Source organism: Miniopterus schreibersii, assembly GCF_964146895.1.
Source record: "Miniopterus schreibersii genome assembly, chromosome: 1".
Classification (NCBI taxonomy): Eukaryota; Metazoa; Chordata; class Mammalia; order Chiroptera; family Miniopteridae; genus Miniopterus; species Miniopterus schreibersii.
Window position 1 is genome coordinate 106223271 of NC_138101.1, and position 18747 is coordinate 106242017.

Consider the following 18747-nt stretch of genomic DNA (forward strand, 5'->3'; position numbering starts at 1 on the left):
TAGGGGATTTAAACTCCAGGTCTTTGATAGGAATGAACTGTGAAAAGGCATTGTTGTGAGAACAGGATTGAAAGGCAGTGAAGGGCCCTACCTGTATGTGTGTGGGTGTGGTGGGGTTCAGTGGTCATGTGTCCCATGTCCATGCCTAGGCCTCACTACCTGCTTGGGCACTGGGGCAATCATCTCCCTCAGCCCTGCCCATTCTTCACTTTGCATGTAGCTTTATAGTGCTGGACCCCTGAGGTATCAATCCTACTTTCAAAGTTCATCCCAAGCCTGGAACCCCCTCAGTGCCTGAATCACCATTTGTAGTCTCAGGAGGTGTTTTCTTGAGTCTAGCTGAAGGAGTGTGTGCCCCTGCTCACTGGCCTGTTCTAGCGTTTGGTGGAGGTTGTCTACAGGCCCATGTAGGCAGGACTGGGGTAAATAAAGGCAGGGTGAGCCTCCTCCTGTGTCTCAGGAGTTGCTGAGCCAGAGTTGGGATGTGTATGTGTGTGTAGTGGGGAAGCAGTCCTAGACTGGGCTTTCTGCATTCCCTGTATGTCTGGGAGGCCTAAGCTCACTGGCCAAACAACACCCTGGCAGCAGGCAAGCAGGACATCGTTTTTAGGAGGTACTTTCTCGATTCCATTAGGGAAAGGTAAAAACAGCGACAACTTGGTTGGCTGGTGGTTCTGAGCCTCACCTCCCAGAATGTGATTCCAAACTCCCTGCCTCCCCAATTTCTCTTCCCACCTCCCCCAGGGCTCAAGAACTCCCAGGAAAATCTAGACCCCAGTTAACACCTGACACTTCTCAGACCGCTGGTAGGCAGGCCTCTAGCCTTGGCTTGCATCCCTCCAGTGACAAGGAGCACATTTGCCTCCAGAGAATATGAGGTGATAAAATACAGGACTGACTTTGGAGACTGAGGAGGCTGGCAGACATGACCATAAACCAGAACTGGTGGGACAGACCCCACACCACTGGCCCCATGGATTTGACAGTAAGGGACAGCAGAATCTGCCACCCCAGAATGTACCACTTTGGCATATAGATTATTTTGAGCTAAAGACAATTGGGGCGCAGCAAACTCAAGAAGGGATTTTTACCTCCCTTTAACAGCCTAAAAGAATTTAGTTAGGAGATCAGTACCAGGAAGAGAGCTACTAGCAGAGACAACTTCTTGTATCAGAAAGAATTCTCTGTATGGCAGGGCAAACACTTATTTACCAAACATCTGCCTTCTCATATTCGTGTGAATTGTTTCCATCCTCTTTGAAGCCCAAACCCCTTCCCCTCCTCCTTAGCTTAGGAAGGTATATAAGCCTCAATTAGCTGACTGTGGGGTTCTCATATTTTTATGGGGCTCCCATATGTACAAAACTTGTTTTTCTCCTATTAATCTGTCTTAATGTCAATTCAATTACTAGACCAGCCAAACACCTAGAAGGGAAGAAGGGAAAAATTTTCCACCCCTGCAACAGTATCTGGGGTTGTGCTGGCCAATGCCGTGAGTTCCAGGGAGAGAGGTTCCAACTCAAAAATAAGAAAGACCTTTTCTCAGCAGAGCTAGGGGCCAGTAATCAGGCTTTTTGGAACTAATGAGTTTTCTGTCAGTGAGGGAGTACAAATAAACTAGTCCATCAGCAGGGCTCTGAGTTTCTGGAAGGGTCCCCCAGAAGTTCTCCCCCAACCCCCACTGATGAGACGGGACACTCTTCTGGGAGGATGGCCAAGAAGGATATCTCTTCCTCAAATCTTAGCTGGCCTGTCTGAGAGAGGGCTAGGGACTGGAGGGATGGGGCAGTGACCCTGGGCATTGCCCAGATATCCCTCTCTCAGGCCTTTCCTCTGGGCATCAGTAATTGGCTCTTGGCTTCCCTTCCCCCCAGTTCTATTTCTATTTCAGCAAGAATAACACAGTGATTATAAAGGCAAACAGAACTCAAAGTCCTTCAATTCTGTCACTCTGTGTAACAGCCTGGAGGTTGTATTTGTGTTTAAAACTAAATAGAGCAAAATAAGAGGTATAACATTTTTGTTTGATAAATGCAAACTTTACTTCATTAAGAAACATTTTCATTTCATTTCACGATCTCTACAGTGTAGCCATGTAAAGGAGTAGCAGTAGCCTTGGCTCCCCCACCCCAGCCCATCCCAGCTTCATTCACCTGTTCTGGAGGCTCCCTAGTGTAGGCCTGCGGCCACCCTATTGCACCACAGGGGAGGGGCTGGGTGGCAGGGATGGTGGAATGGTTCCAGCCCAGCTCTGAGCAAGGCTGATAAGGAGCAGAGGCCCCAAGTGCACCAGCCTCAGCCAGGGAGGACAGCCTGGAAGACATCTAGAAAGCCGACAGGTGCCCTCCAGCGTGGGCCCGCATCTCCCATCCTACCCCACCCTCTCCCTTGTAATGATTGGAGATGTACAAAATATACCACTGTGGCACAAAGATTATTTTGAGCTGAAGATATTTGAGAATCAACAGATGCAGGAAAAGAACTTCCACTTATCTGCCTAAAAACAGAGCCTTCCAAAAGAATTCAAATGTCATATATCACCTCCCTGGGAGCTTCACGACCAGAGAAATATGACTCCCTTTACCTGAGACCAGGATAAGAAATCACCTAAACAGACATTGTCACAAACTAATATATCTCCCATCTGTTCTCCTAAGGGCTTATTTATCTTTCCTAAAAGTTATTTGTTTTCCCATCAGTGCCCTTTTCCTCCTTCTCCTTCCCTATTAAGATGGTATAGAATATCTGAGAAGGGGTTAATATTCAAAATATTTAAAGAACTCACTCATACAACCCGATAGCAAAACAACAAACAATACAATTGAAAAATTGGCAGAACTGAATAGACATTTTCCCAAAGAGGACATACAGATGGCCAACAACATGAAAAGGTGCTTGATGATCACCAGTCATCAGAGAGATGCAAATTAAAACCACAATGAGATATCACCTCACACCTATCAGAATGGCTCCCATCAGTAAATCCACAAACAAGTGTTGGTGAGGATGTGGAGACAAGGGAACCCTGCGTGCTGTTGGTGGGAATACAGACTGCAGCAGCCACTATGGAAAGCAGTATGGAGTTACTCCGAAAAATAAAAAATGGAACTGTTCTGGCCACCATGGCCAGAAGAATATACCTAATGAACTAACAGTAAAGGCAGAACAAGATCCCTATTGTACAGGACAAGGCCCAACAAGCTAGCCCAAGAATTACTGTCCCCCCCCATGTTCCTATAGAAAGAACAAACCAGTCACGCTCCGGCCAAGCATAACCCCATTACTCATTGTAAGACATTGTGTTTAAATCATCCCTTTCATGTTGCTAAAGGTCCCCCCTTGTTTCCTGTAACAAAAGATGACAACCTAACAAATTCTTGGAAACCCCTTTACCGTAGTTGCCTTTGTAGTTACTGAGTATAAAATGTGGAAAGAACTAAGGGTTGGGGCTGCAGTTCGGCTCTTACATGGGTGAGACGCTGCAACTGTAGCCGCTGGCCAGCTAATAAAGGCTCCAAAAATTCAAACACAAACTCTGGTGGTCGTCTGTCACAGGTCACCCCAGAACAGAACTGCCTTATGACCCAGCAATTCCACTTCTGGGTATTTATCGGAAGAAACCCAAAACACTAATTGGAAAAGACATATGCACCCCTATGTTCATTGCAGTGTTATTTACCACAGTCAAGATATGGAAGCAGCTCAAGTGTCCATCAGTAGACAACTGGACAAAGAACAGGTGGTACATATATGCAATGGAATATTATTCAGCCACGACAAAGAAGAAAATCCCGCCATTTGTGACAACGTGGAGAGATCTTGAGGGCATTATGCTAAGTGAAATAAGTGAGAAAAAGACAAATACTGTATGATATCACTTATATGTGGAATCTAAAAAAGCCAAACTCACAGAAACAGAGAGTAGAGTAGTAGTTGACAGGGGCTGAGAGGTGGGGGAAATGGGGAGATGTTGGTTAAAGGGTGCAAACTTCCAGGTATAAGATGAATACATTCTGGGGAACTAATGTAGAGCAAGGTGACTATCTTTAACAATACTGTATTATATGCTTGAAAGTTGCTAAGAGAGTAGATCTTAAGTGTTCCCACCACAAAAAAAAAAAAAGTAATTATGTGATGTATTTGAAGTGTTGGCTAATACTACTATAGTAAAAAAGGGACATTTGTAATACTTTCAACAAGAAAGATAAATTAAAACTTTTTTTTTTTAAATATATCTTTATTGATTTCAGAAAGAGGAAGGGAGAGGGAGAGAGAGAGATAGAAACATCAATGATGAGAGAGTAATTGATCGGCTGCAGCCCGCAACCCGGGCATGTGCCCTGACCGGGAATCGAACCCTGATCGCCTGGATCCTAGGTCGATGCTTAACCACTGAGCCACGCCCGGCCGGGCTTAAAACATTTTTAAAAAAAGAGTAGTTACACTGGCAATTTGAATATGCCAAAGAGAAGCCATAAATTGCTTCCTTTACGTGGAAAGATAAGTACAGTACAGTTAGATATTTTGAGAGACCACATACATACAGCTTTTATTATAGTATATTGTTATAATTATTCTATTTTATTGTTGTTAATTTCTTACTGTGCCTAATTTATAAATTAAACTTTATCACAGATATATATGTATAGGAAAAAACATAGTATGTATAGGGTTTGGTACTATTTACAGGGGTTTCAGGCATCCACTTGGACCATACCCCCTTCCGATAAAGGGGGACTACTGTACTTTATTTGGGAGGTGCAAGCCCAGGGCAGTGAGGGTGAAGAAAAGGGAAGTAAGGCCAGAAAAGGTGAAATGCAATGTGAAATGCAATTTATGAAATGCAATGTATGATATGTGCTGGCTAAAGCTTCACAAGCCTCACCGCTGTGGATGTTGGTGCGTCCAGAGGGCTACATAGAGGAACCACACCAAGGAGCACTTCAAGAAGAGAAAAAGGAGGGAGATTTTATCTACCCAGTGGAGTGGGTTCCCACCTCCTGTTTCCCACTGGCCAAGTTTCACTCTGGTAAATGAACTCACCCATGCTTTGGGGTTCACCACCAAGCTCCTCAGTGGCCTGATCTATGACTTGTAATGTGGTATTTTACCCAACTCTAAAAGTGGAGAGTCACCCGGTGGCCAAAAGCAATAAGGGAGTTTGAGCGTGCACCCCAAGTTTGCACCCTCAGATGCTATTCTGGCTGCATTCCAAAACGACTTAGAAGCCAGTAGAATTAGTGTAATGCATTCACTGCAGGTTGATACACAGTTTCTCCATTTGTGAAATGAGAGGGCTGGCTGAGGGTTCGCCTTTCCCCACATGGCCCTACTCCAGTTCTGATGGTCTCTCAAGGAGGAAGGTTAGGGGCCCACCACAGCTCACTTACACCTCCATCTCTGCTGCCTGTGGTCATGCCCCCACAAGCAATTCTCACAATGCAGCCCAACCAAGGTGCAGGAGTTGAAGTCACATTCTCTAGTACCACCTACTGTACACAAGGGACCCAGAAGTGAATCAGACCCTATCTGTTTTACGCAATTGCTAATAATAGTAACAGCCACCCTATTACCACATTTTATTGTAGCACCAGCTTTGTGTCTGACATAAACACACACACATGTATTTTGCTTAATTCTGACCACAACCTTGAAGCTATGCATCACTTTCCCATTTTACAGATGGAGAAACTGATCTCAGATATGCTCTGGGACTTGCTTAAGATCACCAAAGAGTAAAAGGGGCTGGGTTTAGACTCAAAACACTCTATGGTTGACTTTCTACAAGGAAGCCAATTAACAAACATGCTAGAGGGACACCCATTGTTCCTTAATCAGGGAGATTTCTATAAAGTGGTTTGTGGCCAATGCACCCACACACTCTTCAGGCTAATGTTTCTGGGCAGCTTCCTGTCTAGGTATCTGTGTGTGCATGGGAGCACTCACTGGAGCAGCAGGGAGCCTTCCCCCCCCCCCCTCCCGTCCATGCAGCACAGCCTGCTGGCTGATGGGGGAGCCTGGGCTCTCACAACGGATCATCATCCAGACAGAGCCCAGGGGAATGTAGAGTGGGGTCCTCTCATCCTTTGTCCACACTTTGCGGCTCTCCTCCCTGGTGAGACGCCTCCTTCAGCAGCTGGCCCAGAACATCTGGCCACTCCTGAAAAAATAAACCCATCTCATCTTGGTCTGGGCCAGTGTGCTGCGAGAAGTGCCTTTTCCAAATTCTCTTTATCAGGAAGTAGGTGCCTGGGACACCATGGTCATTTCCCTCAAGGGAACAACAACCATTCTTGATAAGTGGAAATATTTTTTTAAGCCAAGAGGCTACTGTTCTAAATTTACTAAAACTGGGCCAATATTTGGCTTCAATCCTTAGGATAAATATCAGTATGGAGAAAACTTTTACAGTGTGGGTGCTCAATAGACCAATGAATGCAACACATTATATGCTGTGCAGGTAATCAGTAAATTGGGGAAAATGTTATCTTTCACTTGTTTAGAAGCAAGAAATACATTTTAGACAGTATTTTCAAAGAGAGGAAAATGGCACAATGCAAATATAAACTGAAAGCGATGATACTGATGATTGATGATAAATGCTCCCTGACAAGGCTGTATTTTGTTGTTGTTTGTTTAACAAGTTTGTGCCAAGTTGCAATGCCCTGTGAATGCTTTTCCAAACTGGAGCTTTCTCTAGAGGTGGGCGGAGGTTGGTACAGGCTGTGAGTCTCTTTGGCCTTTCCTGCCTCCAGGATTCCCAGGTATCTCTGATGTGAGGACTGAAGCGAGGATGTTGTGGGACGATTCTTTCTGGGTCTGAGACCAGGGCAGCTCACAGGGCCCTGCTTTCAGAAGGGCCCTGAGCTTGGTTTAATGCACTGGGATGGATTAGAATTTTATTTTTGAATTTATGTCTTTAAAAATATTTTTAAACTTATTTATTGATTTTAGAGAGAGGGAGGAAGGGAAGGGGGTAAGAGAGAGGGAGAAACATTGGTTTGTTGTCCTACTCATTTACACATTCATTGGTTGATTCTTGTACATGCCCTGACTGGGGATCAAACCTGCAACCTTGGTGTATCAGGACGATACTCTAACCAACTGAACTACCCAGTCAGGGTATGAATTTGTGCCTTGTAAGTGAAATCCAGTGGGCTTGGAGCCTCCTGCTCCTGGTGTAGTCCTGCTTCCTGCCACCTCTCTGCCTCCCTGGAACAAGTTCTTGGCTGCCAGCTCCCTCATCCTGTTATGTCAGATCCACCTGGCCTCCTCCCCCTCCCCACCCTGAAACCACTCATCTTTCCCTTGACTGGCGGCAAATATGGTGTGTTCAGTGGGCAACTTGGTAAGGGCAAGTCTCTCTCCCCCTGCCATCAGGGTGCTAAGCATATCCTGGCTTGGGGGTTGGGACATGAGTTGGGACTGCAGGCCTGTAGGAATGGAAGATGCCTGACTCGACTTCCTAGGGCATCTGCCTGGTGGCTTACAGGAGAGGCAACCTGGAAGTCAGTGAGCTTCATATGTGCCTGCCAGGTCTTGGGGCTTGCCTACCCCTAGCCCCACTCCCACCTGCCAGGGTTTGCACTTGCCCTGAGAATATCCAGTATCCCTGTACAGGAAGAAATGTGACATTAAATACATGAAAAGAATGTTATGATGGATTGAGAGAAAAATCCCAGACAAAAAGAAACAGCTTTCCCCTGCTTTTTGAACAAGGGAACCTGCGATTTCATTTTGCACTGGGTCTGGCAAATTATGTAGCCAATCCTGTCTGCAGTGTTGTGCTAAAGCTAGCTCACCAGCTCCTGACTCCACACAGTCATGTCATGGTAGAAGCTTAAAAGGGCCATGTGGTAATACTAACAACAAAGAAATCAGGCAAATGCTGCAAAGTAGGACTTTTTTTAGAGCTGGTTGTTAAACATTTGCCAGTACACTATTGTACAGGGCACTCAGTAATACTGGAAACTTCTTACTCTTGTTACTTTATTGGCTAAACAGGGCAGGCCCAAACTTCTAGGGGGACAGTGCAGAGCCAAGGAAGTAAGGCTAGGGGAGGAAGCAGTTACTAAGTCCCAGGCACTGACCCAAGCCTGGGTCAGGAATGAGGAAACCAGCTCAGAGAGGTAATGGGACTCACCAAAGACCACACAGCAGGGCAGCTGCTGAGCTCATATTTGAACCCCAAATCTTAGCTCTTAGAAGAAGCTCTTTAGAGCCATATGTCCTTTGTCGCTGCACAGTTCCTAGCACAGGGTTCTGAACTTCAGAAACTGGGGCAAGGGGGCTCAGTAGTAGTAGGCAGGAGGGAAGCTGGGGGAAGAGCCCAGAAGTCCCAACCCTGCACTTTTGTCCTCTTCCTGGATCTTCACGGCCTAAAGCAGAGGCCTGGAAGACCGGGCAGCAGGACAGACATTCCAGCAGCCACTGACTAAATCAGAGGCACAAATATTTGCTAAGCCCAGAGGCATCCCAGACATGTTGGCAGGGATGGCGGAAGCAAGTGCATGGGCCCATTCCTCTGGGGCCAGGGAATCTACCAGGGGAGGTAGAAGCCCCTCGCAGAGGTCTCACCTGATACCATTCTCTTTGTCACATTTGTATATGAGCCCCTCACACATTCAAGAATGTGAATTCCAGTCACAAAGCACCTTCTGACTTATGAACAAAGCAGGGAGCTAACCCCATTTTACAGATGAGGAAAATGAGGCCCACAGAGAAAAGAGAACATGCCCACAGGCTGGGAAATGGGAGAGCCTGAAGTGGAGGCAGGACCAGAAAGCTTAGCCTCAACACCAACAGTGTCTGATCTGCATCTGGTCTGCCACCCCTACTCAAGAAGTTCCCTGACCCTCACTGGCCTGGACCAGTTACTAGACCCCAACTAATGCCCAGACCTCCCTTCTATGGCAAGACCTCCCATACCTTTGCTTCTTACAGCTCCCTCAAGCTATTCTGTCCCCAGGGGAACCTCCCCTCTTTTCCTATCTCCCAGCTCAGGAAGCCCTTCCCACCGCACACCCTCTCCAAATCTAGACCTTTTTGCCTTGTGCAGCTCGGACCTGGCCCCCAACTGCTCCTGCTTGAAGAGCTCTTGCCCTCTCAGGAGTGGAAACATGATGGACTGGGAAGCAGGGCTCTGGGTCCTAATTGCAACTCTGTCACCCAGGTGACCTAGGGTTGCCCTGGTCTTCATAGTCTCAGATCCCTCATCTGGACTCAGCTCGCCTGCCTCACCAGGGCACTGAGAACCTGGGAGAGAAAACCCTGGCAGTGGGCACAGGGCACAGCACTGCCCCTACCTTGGGCTCCATTCAGACCAGTTGTCATCCAGCCTCATACTGTCTTGACTTCTATCTCCCCCTGGGAGTGGGAGGGCTCAGCTAGGGTGGGTGCTGTGAGAGCAGGCCCTCCAGCTCTACTCCTCTGGCCCCAGTGAGACAGGCCTGGACAGGGGCTGACAGGGGATGAAGAGTTGGGGGTCAGCTTGAGTCCTAGCCTCTAGGTAATTCTGCCCTTCAACTCTCCGGAGTGTTAACAACCTTCCTGCTCAAGAGCAAACTCTCTCTCTGTGCTAGCAAATTAGGAAGGGCCCCTGGGAAATGCTGGAGATTTTCCCCCTGAGGCAGACTTTTGGAAGGCCCAGAGAAGTGCTCCCCTCAAGGCCTAGAATCAGAGACTGTCATGGCAACAAGCTCTCCAACGTACAAAGGAGGAAACTGAGATTAGAGAGATGGGGGGACTTGCCGCCACTGCAGTGGAGATGCTGGTGCTTCAGATGGAGGCCCTTGTCTTGAAGCCCCGTAGGTATAGCAAGATGCAGCTTTTTACTTGGTTTGAATGACATTTTGAGTTGCTTTCGGGGCTCAGGCCCTTTCAGACTCACCCCTTGGCACTGCCAGCTGCTCCGGGTCTTAGACCATCTGTGGCTGTAAAAGGACCAATCCCCGCCGGCGCCGAGCGATACCCCGAGGTCTGTTCCGAGGCTCAGGACCCTCGGTCCCCGGGAGGACCCGGCAGCACGCCCAGGGCGAGGGGTGGGGGGCTCCGCCGGCCGGGCGCGCCTGGAAGGGGCGGCTCGGGCTCCACCTCTGTCACCTCCCCGCTGCGGAAACCGGCGGGGGCTCTGGGGACTTTTCCTGCAAACCGCGCGCCGAGTTACATCAGGGTTCCCTGGAGCTTCTCGCCCCAACGGCCAGGTCCCCGAGGTCCTCGCCCCGCTGCCGTGGCCCAGAAGCGCCCCCCTCTCCGGACCTCCAGGACAGGAAGGTCTCCAAGTTTTCGCCGGAGGCCCCTGGGACTTGGTTGGAACGGGTTCAGCTCGAGGGTGGGGGCTGTGGTGTGGACGCGCTGCAACTGCACCTCGGTTTGCGAAACCGGGGCGCTGCCTTAAGCTTCTGTGCCTCCCAGGGGCGGGAAGAGAGATCGCCCGGAGCCCGAGATAGGGCTGGCCCGAGGGGGCCCGGAGTGGAGCTGGGCCCTCTGCTCTGCGGCGTGGTGGGTGCTCACAAAGCCTGTGGCCCAGGGTTCTGGCTGCCCCCTCCGAGCGCCGGGGAGACGACCCCGCCCCGCAGAGGAAGGGTGGCGAGCGCGCCAGCACCCCCTCCCCCCTGCGCGGGACACCGACGCCTGCCACCTCCCGCCCCCAGGGAGTTGGAAAAGGTATTGGGATGGCGATTTCCGCTCAAGACAACAGCTTCCACTTCCCAGCTTGCTTGGAGGAGGCAGTGGGCACCCCGCACTTGGGAGACGCTCAAGCAGAGTAGGGGCCAGAGCTGGTCAAGGAGGCAGCAGAGGGACTTTTGCTGGGATCCCCAGGACCGTGCGCAGCGTGGGACTTGGCGATTCTGCACCTGCGCGATCCAATGACACAGCCGCTGTTGGGCATTTGAAAGGCGGTGTGGGGACTTCCTCAGAATCCCAGAATTGACATGAAGATTATTTTAAGCCGAAGACATTTGAGATTCAACAGATGTAGAGAAAAGCCTCCTGGAGTTTCCCTTATCTGGCTAAAAGCAGCAATCCCTGGGATAGGAGGCTGCAACGAAGCCCCTCTCCGGGGGGATTTTAACGCCTTGAAGAAGAAGAGAGGCCATTCATACTTGGTAGACAAATGTTATCACAAACCTTAAGTCTGTTCTCCTAAAAAGCCATTTGTCTTCCTGAAAGAAATCTACTTGTTTTCCCATAGACGCCATTTCTTCCCCCTCCCTTTTCTTAACTTAGATATGTAAGCCTTTAACTTTAAACATTTAATGAACCAGCTACTTTCCTTTGCTGGCTCCTGTATGCATATGATATACATATGTGTCCCAGAATTCTGGCTCTCCCTTTTTTTCTCCTATTAATCGGTCTTTTGTAGGTTTAATTCATAGGCTCCAGTAACTGAACCTAAAAGGAAAAGTTTTTTTCCTCCCCTATAGTGGGCCAGTCTTCATTGATATGTGCAAGAAGTATACAATACACACAGGATTTCAAAGATTTAAAATGAACGATAATAATTTCACAGTTGATTACATATGAAATAATATTTTCAATAAATTGGGCTAATAAAATAGATTATTAAAACTAATTTAATTTGTTCCTTTTTACCTTTTTGTGTCTACTAGAAATTTTTTTTAAAAACCACACATTTGGCTTGGTATTATATTTCTATTGGATAGAACTACTAAATGTCAGGTGACCTTGTATCTTTGGCTTTGCTTCTACAGGCAACATCAACACAGCTTTATTAACTGAATACTCTGTGCCAGGTCCTGAGCAGCTTGGGCAGTCGGGGTGGAGAAGGAGGAGGCACTGTGCCAGCCCTTGGGAAACTGCCAAGCCCCTCTTGGCTCTTAGCTCAGCCTGGCTGAGTCCTGCAGCCCTGCTTCCCCTCCTCCACAGGATACTCAGCCAGCAGAAGGCTGAGCAGAGGGTTCTGGAGCCTGCCAGGGCTCTGGGAACTCAGGGAAGGAGCTCCATGCAGGCTAAGTGTTCAGAAGACAGTGTGGCCAGTGGCCAGAACTATGGCTGACCCTTGAGAGCTGTTTCCATGGCCAGGCCCACAGAAGAGACTTTTGGGTACCCAGTCCTAGGCCTCACTGCCCAGCACCTTCTGGCCAGTTCTGAGTAGCATGAGGGCCCTCTACCAGCCCTGCTAGCAGCACCTGGCTGTGATGGAACAGCCTCTCCAGCTCATTCAGCCTCTTTGCCACCTCCAGGATCTGCTTGATTAAGAGAATTTCCTGATAGGCTCTCCCTCACAGGAGCATGCCCAGCCTTCCCCTCCCTCCTCTTCTTCCCCCACAAGCACATATCTAAACTCTAAAGGTCCCCACAAGACTTGCAGCCAGGGGAGCAATGGGCAGCAGCAGCAGCTCATTCAGGAACCTGTTTCCCCTGAACCTGTTTCCAAGGCCCCCTTTTCTCTGACTTCTCAGTGAGCCAAACCAGCCCTACCTAGGCTCATTTCTTTCCTATAGCATTTTTAGAGAATGAAAGCAGCCCCACCTGGGCTCTCCTGTTGCTTCTTCTATCCTAAGCCCTTCCTTTTTTCACTATCCCCAGCTTTAATAAACGTACTCTATGACTAAACAAATAAAGTTCCTGATAGTCATTCAGGGATATAGGCTGGAGTCTGGGAAAGAAAGATATCCCAGACTCAAAATTAAAATAAAACAAAACAACAACAAAACTTCTGCAGCTGGTATTTCTGATTAACAGCCCATACCTGGCAATTTGGAAGGATGGTCCTGGATGGTATGACCAGGTTTAACCCACACAGCTGATACAAATGTGACATATTTACAGCCCTGTAAAGTTAACCAGACTTGTACATAGTTAAACAATCTTATCTAATGTTTCTTTTCTTTCTCTTATAGAACTTATTCATAATAATATCTAACATTCTTATCATGCTTACTCTATGTGAGACACTGTACTATAGCAGTACATCTATTTATTCATTTCATTTGAATTCAATTAGATTTCAAGAACAACAACAACAACCCTATGAGGTAAGTACTATTATTATCTGTTGTTCGTGGGTGAGAAAACAGAGGCACAGAGAGGTTAAGTAAACTTGTTCAAGGTCACACAGCTAGAAAGGGACAAAATGGATTGAAACCAGGTAGTCTGGCTTTAGTGTTTATGCTCCAAATCACTTCATTACAGAGCTTAACCCAAGATTCTGAAGGAAGCGATTGTGTTTTGTTTTCCTTGACTGGTTCCTTTCATAACCAGTTTATGATAAACCTGTGACACATGTTCACAATCTAAAATGTGCCTGAGATCAGCTTTAACAGATTAAAAATGATGAGGTGGGAATGTGACCAAACTCATGAGGAAAAGAAAAAAATCCCAGAAGAATAAATCTATCATTCTCTGTCCATTTCTCTATGTGGGTGGGCAAGGGAGGCATTAAGAGGAAGTGCAACTTGTTAAAAAAATAAACTGCTACCCAGCTGGTGTGGCTCAGTGGTTGAACGTGGACCCATGAACCAGGAGGTCAGGATTCGATTCCCAGTCAGGGCACATGCCTGGGTTGTGGGCTCGATCCCCAGTCGGGGGCGTGAAGGAGGCAGCCAATCAATGACTCTCATCATTGATGTTTCTATCTCTCTTTCTCTCTCCCTTCCTCTCTCTGAAATCAATAAAAACACATTAAAACAAAAAAAGATAAACTGCCACTGAAGGTTGTCGTGGCCTTGGTTGATAGGAACCTGGGAGGGTTCGGAAATGTGGACACACATCTGGTTTGCAGGGGTCAGGGGAAGGGATAAATTGCTACATAATGAGAATGGAACTACAAGCATTTCAGACAGGTGGGGATGGGTGGGGGGGTGGAACCCAAGAAGATGTCAGCAAGCTGGCCTGAGTGGGGTATGGCAGGACAGGAAACAGCTGATGGGTTTTATTTTTTTAATTATTATTATTTTTTTAAATACATCTTTATTGATTTCAGAGAAAGGAAAGGAGAGGGAGAGAGAGAGATAGAAACATCAATGATTAGAGAGTCATTGATCGGCTGCAGCCCACAACCCGGGCATGTGCCCTGACCGGGAATTGAACCCTGATCGCCTAGGATCCTAGGTAGACGCTCAGCCGCTGAGCCACGCCAGCTGATGGGTTTTAAAACAAGGTGGCCAGTGTTTAATTGTGTATGCTGCTTCTGCTAAGCTGAGCTTCATTCTGACCTTAGGCCAAAGACTAACACCAACACTGCTTTGTGCCAGTGAACTGAGGGGCTAAAGGGCTGCAGATTAGGGAGGTAGTGAGGCAGGCGTGTGGGTGTAGGGGTAGTGTTCCAGCTTGGGAAGAAGTGGGCCTGAAGGCCGTGGGCACAGGGTGACTTGTGGGTGGGAAGTCTGCCTGGAGAAACACAAGTCACTCAGCCATCCTCAGTGTTACTGGGGGATCACTGGGTTCCTGCCAGTTGCAGGTTAGGCAATGCAAAGGAGTCCAACCAAATGGAATCTAGTTCCTGAAATCCAGCACATACTCTGCTTGAAAGTCAGATTCCCTGTGGTGCCTCTTCTCAGTCCCTGTGAGCTGACAGCAGCCCTGCATGGAGTCTCTGCTGAGAGCTGAAGACTTGGGGCCCCTCGGGCATCAGCCACTTGGGTCCCACCCACAGTGTGGGCCTGGGCTGCTGCTCTAGATCCTCTTGAGTCAGAGAAAGCCCAACTGGGCCTCTCCAGGATTCACCCTGATTCCTCTACAAATGTGTCCAGTACGTGGGACCTCAAAGGCACAGAGATGGGGCCTGTAATGGGGGTCCAAAGTCACACCATAGAGCAATAGAGCCTCTGAGTTTGCTAATTAGGATTTATTTTAAAAGAAGTTAGAGCCCTGGCTGGTGTGGCTCAGTTGGGTGGGGGCATGCAGGAGGCAGCCTATAATTGTTTTGTTCTCACATCAGTGTTTCTCTCTCTCTCCCTCTCCCTTCCTCTCTCTCTAAAAATCAATTAAAAAATGTAAAATAATAGACCCACGCCATTATGGTCAGTTAATATTTGGCAAAGTAGGCAAGAGCATACATTGGAATAAAGACAGCCTCTTCAATAAGTGGTGCTGGGAAAATTGGACAGGTAGGTGCAAAAAAATGAAACTAGACCACCAACTTTCACCATACACAAAAATAAATTTAAAATGGATAAAAGACTTAAGTGTAAGTCATTAAACCATAAAAATCCTGGAAGAAAACATAGGCAGTAAAGTCACAGACATCCCATGTAGTGGACTTTTCACTGATACATCTCCTAGGGCAAGAGAAACAAAAGAAAAAATAAACATATGGGACTAGATCAAACTAAAAAGCTTCTGCACAGCAAAAGAAAACAGCCTCAAAATACAAAGGAACCCCACGGTCTGGGAAAACATATTTGCCAAGGATGTATCTGATAAGGGGCTAATTTCCAAAGAGTACAAAGAACTCATACACTCAGCAAGAGGAAGACAAACAACCCAATTAAGAAATGGGCAAAGGTCCTGAATAGACACTTCTCCAAAGAGGACGTACGGATGGCCAAGAGACATATGAGAAAATGTTCAACGTCACTAATCATCAGAGAGATGCAAATTAAAACCACAATGAGGTACCACTTCCCACCTGTCAGAATGGCTGCCATCAACAAATCAACAAATGACTTGTGCTGGAGAGGGTGTGGAGAAAGGGGAACCCTAGTACACTGCTGGTGGGAATGCAGACTGGGGCAGCCACTATGGAAAACAGTATGGAGGTTCCTCAAAAAATTAAAAATGGAGCTGCCTTTTGACCCAGTGATCCCACTTCTAGGAATATATCCTAAGAATCCTGACACACTAATCAGAAAGAATATATGCACCCCTATGTCCCTAGCAGCACAGTTTACAATAGCTAAGATCTGGAACAGCCCAAGCGCCCATCAGTAGATGAGTGGATAAAAAAGCTGTGGGACATCTACACCATGGAATACTACGCAGCTGTAAAGAAGGATCTCGTACCCTTTGGGACAGTATGGATGGACCTGGAGAATATTATGCTAAGGGAAATAAGCTAGGCAGAGAAAGACAAACATCACATGATCTCTCTTATACGAGGAATCTAAAGAACTTAATAAACTCATGAACAGAATAGATTCAGTGACATGGAAGCATGGATCAGACTGATGAATGTCAGAGGGAGGGAGGAGGGTGGGTGGGTGGAGGGGGAGAGAGTAACCAAAGAATTTATATGCATATATGCACAACCCAAGGACACGGACAATGGTGTGGAAAGGGACTGGGGAGGGGGGTGGGACAGAGTGGAATGGGTCATTGGGGAGATGAAGGGACATTTGTAATATTTTAAATAAAAAATAATCAAAAAATAATCAGACCAAAAAAAAATTAAAAATAAAAGTTAGAGCAGCCTCTGCCCTATCCGGTTTGGCTCAGTGGTTAGAGCGTCGGCCCACAGACTGAAGGGTCCTGGGTTCGATTCTGACCAAGGGCACATACCTTGGTTGCAGGCTTGATTCCCGGCCCTGGTTGGGGCGCATGAAGGAGGCAACCAATTGATGTGTCTCTCACATTGATGTTTCTCTCTCTCTCTCTCTTCCTTCCACTCTCTCTGAAAAAGCAGTGGAAAAAATATCCTCGGGTGAGGATAAAAAATGTTAGAGCAGCCTCAAGGGTTTGTACATTTATTTACCCATTCATTCCTATTGTTTATATTGACCTGTACACCTGATATAGTGGTTTTCCAATTTAGTCTCATAACATACTTTCTACTTAAGAACGTCCAAACCTGTAGAGAATTTTTATGAGATTTTATTTGAGCCAAGCTGATGACATGCTGGGAAGCAAGATCTCAAATGCTCAGATGAATTACAGTTTTACAGTTCTTTTTATACATTTAGAATTAAGGAGGGAATTTAAGAAATATTACATGAAGGTGGGAGAAAGCAAGGGAGGGTGTGGGGGAATCTCTATGATTGAGTTACAGGATAGTTAACAAGAACATGTGCTCTCTTGAGGGTAGTTACACCTCCAAGGGGTCTGAAAAAGAGGATTACTCCTGGCATATCAAAGGCAAGTTAACCTAGATGCACAGGAACAATGGACAGGGCTTGCTTAAGGCCAAGATAAACCTTTTAGAGGCCTGGTGTGTGACTACCCACCACGACCTGTCCAGGTAGGAATTTGTGATCAGATCACCCTGTGAGGTTACTTTTCATAGAACTCCTTTTTCATCCACACTGGAAAGTGCAAACAGTCCACTCTTTGCTGAGAAATACAGGGCTGTTCATGAATGAGAGATACCAGCTATGGTCGAGTGGGCCCCAAGGAGCTGGGCGGGTCTTTCATGTCAAGCCCAGATCCACTTCTTGGGTTTGCCAGCATTCCCTACCACCTCCCACTGCCCCATAGATGGCTGAGCAGTGGGCACAGTCTCCCCATTTGCCCTAAAATGCTTTTATAAACACTTTGCCCTCAAGGGCTTCATGCCCCTTCTGAGGACAAACAGGGATCATGGCTACAGGCGGGGCTCAGGCTGAAGTCAGCACATAGCACCCTCACTGTGGGTCACAGGAAGCTCCTGTTGACTTCTGGAGGGTGCCACTCAGAAGATTATCATGGGCAAGGAAGTCCATGCCAGGGCAGTGGGGGCCCCTCTGATTACCCACTGGAGACAAGGAGCCATAGGCTTTCAGCATTCCTTCCCCTTACCTGAACAAACCCATCTCAAGGCCTTTGTCCCTAATATTAGTATTGTCCTGGTGCATTTCCTGATTGTTGCCTCAGAATCAGGATAGGAATGGGAAACAAACAGGGACTAGGAAGTAGGCTGGCCAGGGGCACCTGAGGGAAAGCTGGGAGCTAGAAGCTTGAAAGCAGGTGTTATTGGAAGGATTTGCCTGCCTCTCCCCTCCAGCACTGAGCCTTTGGAGGGAGGAGAGACTGGTGAGGTGGTTGTGGCTTTCTGGCATTCCCACCTTGACTCACAGAACTTCTCTTTCAGAGTAGGAAAAACAGACTTCAACCCCACACTTTCTTGAGGTCCCAAGAACTTCTGAGGAAGAAGGAACGCAGTGCTTACTGCCTGTCAGGCCCATTCAAGTTCATGGGAACAGTAGGCACTTGGTGCTTACCATGAACTTGGGCCAGGATCATCATCCCACAGTCAAGGACCCTGGAGCTCAGAGAGGCGAAGGGCCTTGCCCGAGGTCCCACAGTCATGAGTGGCAAGTTGGGGTTTGGGTCTGGATTGGTGGCTGGTGCCTTTTTCACCAGAGCATCCCTAAGAAGGCAGTGCTTATCTCACGGTGCCAGGACAGTGAGGCAGCAGCAGTGGGACTGTTCTGCACTGAACTGGAGATTCACCCACGAAAAAGGTCCTGCCCCAGCCAAGCCTCTCCCCAGCTGAAGGCTTTTTGCCTGGCCTGCAGCTGGATCTTGAGTCTCATGACTGACCACATCGCAGGTTGCCTCAGTCTTCAGGCCTCAGCTGGGGTGACGGCTGGGGGCGAGGGGGGGGGCTTCCTGCCTGTCTGGGTCCCCTGCGCCTTCACACTGGTTCACCCAGCCCTGATGTGCTCTTCTCCCCAAGCCTGAGCAGGCCTTGGTGGGACCCCCACTCCCACTGAAACCTCTCTCCCCTGGGTCAGTTCAGCTCTGAGCTGAGGGTGGGGGAGATGACAAGAGGTGGCTTCCCTTGATGCCCACCTCCTGCCCCATGGCCTGGGTACCACTGCTGCCTGTCTCCCACAGCACTATTGCTCACACCACACCACACCTCCT